Source organism: Eumetopias jubatus, unplaced genomic scaffold (assembly GCF_037043125.1).
Source record: "Eumetopias jubatus isolate StellerSeaLion01/CBP00866 unplaced genomic scaffold, mEumJub1_p1.0 scaffold_11, whole genome shotgun sequence".
NCBI lineage: Eukaryota > Metazoa > Chordata > Mammalia > Carnivora > Otariidae > Eumetopias > Eumetopias jubatus.
Window position 1 is genome coordinate 103,348,297 of NW_028274817.1, and position 6,403 is coordinate 103,354,699.

General features: G+C 37.5%; 1 non-coding gene across 1 annotated transcript; it reads right to left on the bottom strand.

The window, feature by feature from the left end:
- Positions 1 to 255: 255 nt before the first annotated feature.
- Positions 256 to 385, bottom strand: LOC114197612 (small nucleolar RNA SNORA31). Its single transcript, XR_003606929.1, has one exon. It is a non-coding gene; the product is annotated as a small nucleolar RNA SNORA31 (small nucleolar RNA).
- Positions 386 to 6,403: the final 6,018 nt, after the last annotated feature.

Sequence of the window (6,403 nt, forward strand, 5' to 3'; positions counted from 1 at the left end):
GATTCCTTTGGCGGTGTGATTTGAGGCACACACTTGTCCCCAAAGACCCAACTCCCTTTCTGGTAGAATTTGAGGAATCTGCCCCTATAGACTTGCCCAATTTAAGCAAAATATTTTATTTTATTTTTATTTTATTTTTTATTTTTTTCCTTTTGCAACACTTCTAATAAACTCAAATTTTAGATACTTTGGAGTAAAACAAGATTTCATTGTCGACAAGGTTACTTCTGATTTGTGTAAATTCTTTTGGTTTTTCCCTGTACTCCCCCATTCAATCTTGACTGCCACAATGAGACAGAAAGTGCAAGGACACTTTTTTCTTGCATCTCTAGTGGAAGCCTCAGCAGCAGACAGGAACTGCTCCAGGTCTGTCAAATGGATGCATTAGGCAAAATATTTTAAAGTGTAAATGTACTTGAGGGAAGATGGTCATAATCTATTATCAGTCCTTGTTTGAGTGTGTGTGTGTGTGTGTGTGTGTGTGTGTGTGTGAGTGTATGTTAATCTACTTCTCTTTCCTTCAAGATAAGGGAGAATAACAGAGTAATCAATGCAAGAATTGAAGGTTGAGCTCAAAATATGGATGAAACAGTAAAAAGGGAATGGAACTGATGTTACATATGTTATCTCACTGGACTTCACAACAATCCTGGGAGCGTGGCAAGGTATGATTACCCCACCCTGAAATAAAAGGAGGCTGGGTCTCAAAATTAAGTGGATTGCCTAAAATTAAACAGTTAATAAATAGCAGCAATAGTCTTCTAATTCTCACTCTGAGTTCTTAGGGTTTTTTTCCCCATGATACTCCATTGCCTCTTCAACATCTCTGCCTCTTCCCCTGAGTCCATCATGCTACAGGTATAATTTCCTGTCTCTTAGAAATATGATTCTGCCTTCTGGAACTTAAAATCATTCCCATAAGAATTTTTGCTGTAACTTGGTCCTACCTAAAATCCCCAAATTAAAACCAAACACCCAAAATCTAAAGATGTTTCTCAAATTCAGTCTACTAAGCTAAGAGCCAGTAATAATCACTCTGTCTTATCAAATATGATAAAGGACACTGCTCTGTGTTGAATTACAGGTGATACAAATCGTGAATTAAAATCAGGCAAACCATCTTTTTCATGTAACTAAGTCTCACAATTAAGAATGTATAATAATCAGTTTCAAATTGTGGTAAATCATCAAAGAAAGTTAGGTATCCTGGGAGTTATTTACATATGAACAGATGCCTTTGGAAATTAAATGGAGTATGGAAATTTTACAGCATGCTGTAGTAGAAGAGATAAATTAATAAAATGATCACATCTCAAGTTATGTCTGGTATGAAATAGAATTTTTATGTATTTTCAAAAGGTTCCTATCTTCAGTCGTAGAAGCCAGAAGAAAGTTCAGAATAGTTATCTCGATAAATATGATCACAAAGAATACCAACACAAATACTTCTAACTTTTGTAGCAAACACAGAAGACTTTATATTTATATGCATATATACACACACAGAGGGCAGAAATCGCTGACAATAATTTTAAAATATACAAAAATGATTCTTGCTTGTACATTACTGTTAGTTCACAACTATGGGAGCTTCCTGGGTGTAATCTGAAACAGCTACCCCACACAGAGGGCAGGAAGAGACTGGAGAAAGAGGCAGACCACCCCTGGTGGGTAGGTGGGGGGGCAGGCCAGTGGAAGCACATTCCGAAGACAGGGGAGGGAGGGAGGCGCCTCTGCCTAGGTCCAGCTCACGGTCCAACCGTCTACCAACACATCCTCTTGATGACCTCTCCCAACAGTTATCAATAGGCTCGTGTTGAAACTGGAAGGCTGCTCCACAGGACACGGAGCCCTGACTTTCAGGTAGGATCTCATACACACATTCAGGCAGATGGTTATCATACTGGTAGCAAACCTCAGAGCCTATGAGGCTTTGAGTTTTACCTAGATCAATCAAATCTCAATTTAAGCCTGTTTCTCTGCTCCATTGCCAGAGAAATAAGGTCAGGTAGAAAAAGCCACTTTCTTACACCCTTAGCTCAGATCTGCCATATAGTCTCTAGTTTTCTCTTGAATACCTTGGCACAGAAAGTGATATTTAATCCTATACTCTTGGTTAACTTTGAAATGCCCTAATTAAGCATTCATACTTCAGGTGTGGCTAATTAGCATTGGACCAGTCTAATTAAAGTACACTCTCCTGCTTTGGCTTCAGTTGTCTCACATAAGAGCAACACAAGAAAGTTGAATAATTTACATATTAGCTGTTGGAAATTATTTTGCCTTGGTGAAATGAATGGTATTTCAATATAGAGACACTGGTTAGAAACAAATGAACAGTTAACTCTGGCCCAGCATGGGCTGGTGAAACCCTCCCCAAGGTTCTGTTTAGCCAAGTGTCCTGCGGTTAACAAAGATTCTGCAGTGGCATTCCCAAAGTCAGCTGAACCTGGCCGCTAAAATGTAATTCATGGGCTTCAAGTGAATCTTTCATGCAGACTTCTCATCAGAGGGGCAGTACTTCATGAAACTCTAAGGACAGGCCCTGTTGATTTGTTACTGTTTGCATGTTTGGCAGTATTTGGTGTGAGACTTTAATTGTAATATACCACCTCGAAGTGAGGCAAGCTTATGTCAAAGAACGGACATCAGCCTTACTCTTTTGCACAAATTTCCATTTTTACCAGATTTTAGATTTCACACATCATCCATAGGTTGATACAAACTTCATGAAAAAAATACACATGATAATAAGAGATAAGAACTTAAAAGAGAATAACGTGGAATCATTTATTTTAAAAAAATCTGGTGTTGTACAGAGGCTGCTCATCACTGGCAAAATACCTAACAATTAAAAAAAGCAAGAACACTAAATGGGCTTGAGTCTTTTTGCAACAAGGCCCCAATTAATTCCGATGTCTCCTATTTTTACAGCCTCTTAACTGGTGTCCTCACCTCTAGCTTCTCCACATTTTAATCCAAGATATTCTAACTAATAGTGATCCCTGAATGTTAACTTATTTTCTTCAGATTCAAGGTCCTCATTAATTGGGATGACTGTATTAATTTCCTGGGACTGCTGTGACAAAGTACCACAAACTGGTGGCTTAAAACAACAGAAATTTATTCTCTCACAGTTCTGGAGGCTAGATGTTCAAAATCAAGCTGTTGGCAGGGCTATGCTTTCTCTGAAACCTGTAGGGGAGAATCTTTCCTTGCCTCTAATAGCTTCTGGTGATTGCTGGCAATCCTTGGCACCTCTTAGCTTGTAGATGTCTCACTCCAATCTCTGTTTCTGTTGTCACATGGCCATCTTCCTTCTGTGTCTGTGTGTCTCTGTGCCTTCACGTGGTGTTGTCCTCTCTGTATGTGTCTACGCCCAAATTTTCCTTTTTTTTTTTTTTTTTAAATAAGGACACAGTCCTATTGGACTAGGGCAGTCTCTAATGACCTCATCTCAACTTGAGTGTACACTTACAGAGACCTTATTTCCAACTAAGATCACATTCACAGGTAGCAGGAGTTAGGACTTCAATGTATCTTTTCAGGGGTCATAATTCAACCCAAACAGTGACCTTATCATGTTCAATCCAGGTGACTTTTGAGAGGAGAAGGCTATATGTGATTAGTACAGATGCTGAAATAGTAGGTGTAAGCTGGCTTTAAATGTAAGTGGAGGGAAATCATTGGAAGTTGGGGAAAGAAAATGTGTAGAGAAAAAGGCCTATCAATTGAAAAATACATATATATTCGTATACATAAGATATATATGACTATGTCCTTCTCCTCTACCAGAATAGGAAGATGAGTTTAATCAGGAGCAGTAGGATGTAAGTTCACCCTATCCCTAATACAACCTGGCTGATCTCTGCAGCTTGCATTCCCCTGGTGACCTCTACGTTCCTTAACCTCCATTCTTATTGTGCCCTAGACGACAAGTTGGCAAACATTTTCTGTAAAGGGCTGGATAGTAAATATTTGAGGCATTATGGGCCATAAGGCCTCTGTCTGAACTACTCCACTCTAGACAATATATAAACAAGTGGATGTAGCTGTATTCTAATAAAATATTATTTACAAAACCAGGCCCCAGGTGGATTTGGTCTGAGGGATTGATTTGGTAATGATTATCCTAGACCATATAAGGGAGTGGGAAAAGAGAATGCTCTGTGAATTCCTGGGAGGGCTCTTTATATATTGGGGAGATTAGCCTTTTCTTTGTGTTATGGACTGAATTGTGTTCCCTCACAATCCCTACGTTGAAGGCCTATTTCCCAGTACCTCAGAATGTGACTGTATTTAAAAATAAGGCACATTTTAAATTCATCCATTGATTTTTTTTTTTTTTTGTGAGGCAGAATTTTTTATTTTGTTTATGGGACATGTATCCATCATTGTTGTATATTGTCTTACACTTAGAAAATCTTTGAATATATAGTGCTTCAATGAGGGACTATCCCATGTTTCCTTTTGGTATTTTTATGCTGTCATATTTTGCCCATTTAAATTTTGATCTGTTTGCGATTTACCCTCATGTGAAATACAAACTGTAGATGCAACTTTCTTTTTTTCCCCCAGATTGCTATCCAGTTTTCCCAACACTGTTCTTTGAGTGTTTTATTTTTTTCACAATCTGTTGATGATGCCACTCTTTATACTCTAAAGTTCCGTATGAATCATGTCTATTTCTAGTATTCTTATTCCAGTCTTTCTTTTCCTGTAGTAATATTGCATGGTTTAAATATGGAGCCTTTTTGGTACATATCTGGTAGGGGTAGTTCTCCCATATTGCTTTTCTGTTTTCAGGTTTTTCTATATATTCTTTTGATTTTAAAAGTTCTTATTCCCCACTCCCAAAAACAATCCTACTGGATCCACTTATAATTTCCTAGTTTTAAAATGGTTTCTCTCATTCTCTCTCAAATAAATAAATAAAATTAAAAAAAAATGGTTTCTCTTGAACTTTCCAGATACAATATTGTATCTTCTGAAAATGTGATAATTTCATGTCAATTTTACTTTTTCTTGTTTAATTGCACTGGTGAATATCTCACACAGAGTGTTAAATAAAAAAGATGAGAGTACCTCTGCCTTGATCCTGAATTTAATTTGAATGGCTTTAGTGTTTTCCTCACTGCTTAGCACAGTAGGCTGAGACAGATAAATATTTTCATGTCAGGGACTTATTCATTACTTAGTCGACACGCCTTTCTTGGGCACCTAATATATAGAAGGTGCTGTTCAAGGTGTTTGAGATTCTTTAAAGAACCAAAAATACAAAACTCTATGTTCTTGTGGCACTTGTATTCCAGTGGAGTGTTGAGGTAGAGACTTACTGTTCTCTCCATCCTAGGCACAAATGAAGGCTTTATTTCCCAGTATCCCTGAAGTTAGTCAGGGGCACTAGCTGAATTACAGCTAATAGAATCTGAGCAGAAGTAACATGTGTCACTTGCAAACCCTACCTCTCTCTTTCCCTTTGCTAATTGGAAGGCCGGAGAGAAGGGATCCAGTGAGGTATTCCAAGGATTCCCTGGGGGAAAGTTATCTTACAAGGAAAGGGTGCCTGAAAAAAACAAAAAAACAAAAAAACAAAAAAACAAAAAAAACAAACAAACAAGGAAAGGGTGCCTGGAAGCTTGATCAACACTTGGAGGTGGGAAGTAAAATTAGATTTATAGAAATCAATGGCTTTTATAGAATGCATGAAGACAAAAATCAATTAAAAATTGTAATGGTAGAAAAGATCTCATCTACAATAGTGTCAAAAAAGAAAAATGACCTAAGAATTAAACATAATAAAAAATGTTGAAGAGCAATGTGAAAAAGTAACCTTAAAGTGCACTTGAAGGACAAACAAGTGTATATGAACAAATAGGAAGACTTACCATGTACTTCGATTAAAAAAAACAACAACAACAAAACTCGTAGGCTATGAATCCACTCTGAAAAGATGTGAGCATATACTAGGTTGGCCAACTTGTCCTGATATGCTCAGGAGTATCCTGGTGTTAGCACTGGAGGCCTCACATTTTTCAGGAAACTCATCAGTTGTAGGCAAACCGGGAGGATTGGTCATCCTGGCACAAGGGCATTTGTCATAGCATTTTTTGTAAGAGAAAAAGACCCAAATCACTCAAAAGCCCATCAAATATGTGCTGTTTGAATAAACATGGAATATCTGTACAACAGCGTGCTCTGTATCAAGTTGGAGAGATGGAGTGAAAGGGAGATGAACAAATATGGTTGCTAGACATTGCTATGGAATGATTCATAAGACTTGTTGTATGAAGACAAAAAGAGGAAGGAAGGGTCAGAAGAGAATGTTCACTATGCCACCATTTTATAAGACATTGAATGAAATATGAATATTTATGTATTTACTTATATATTCAAACATAAA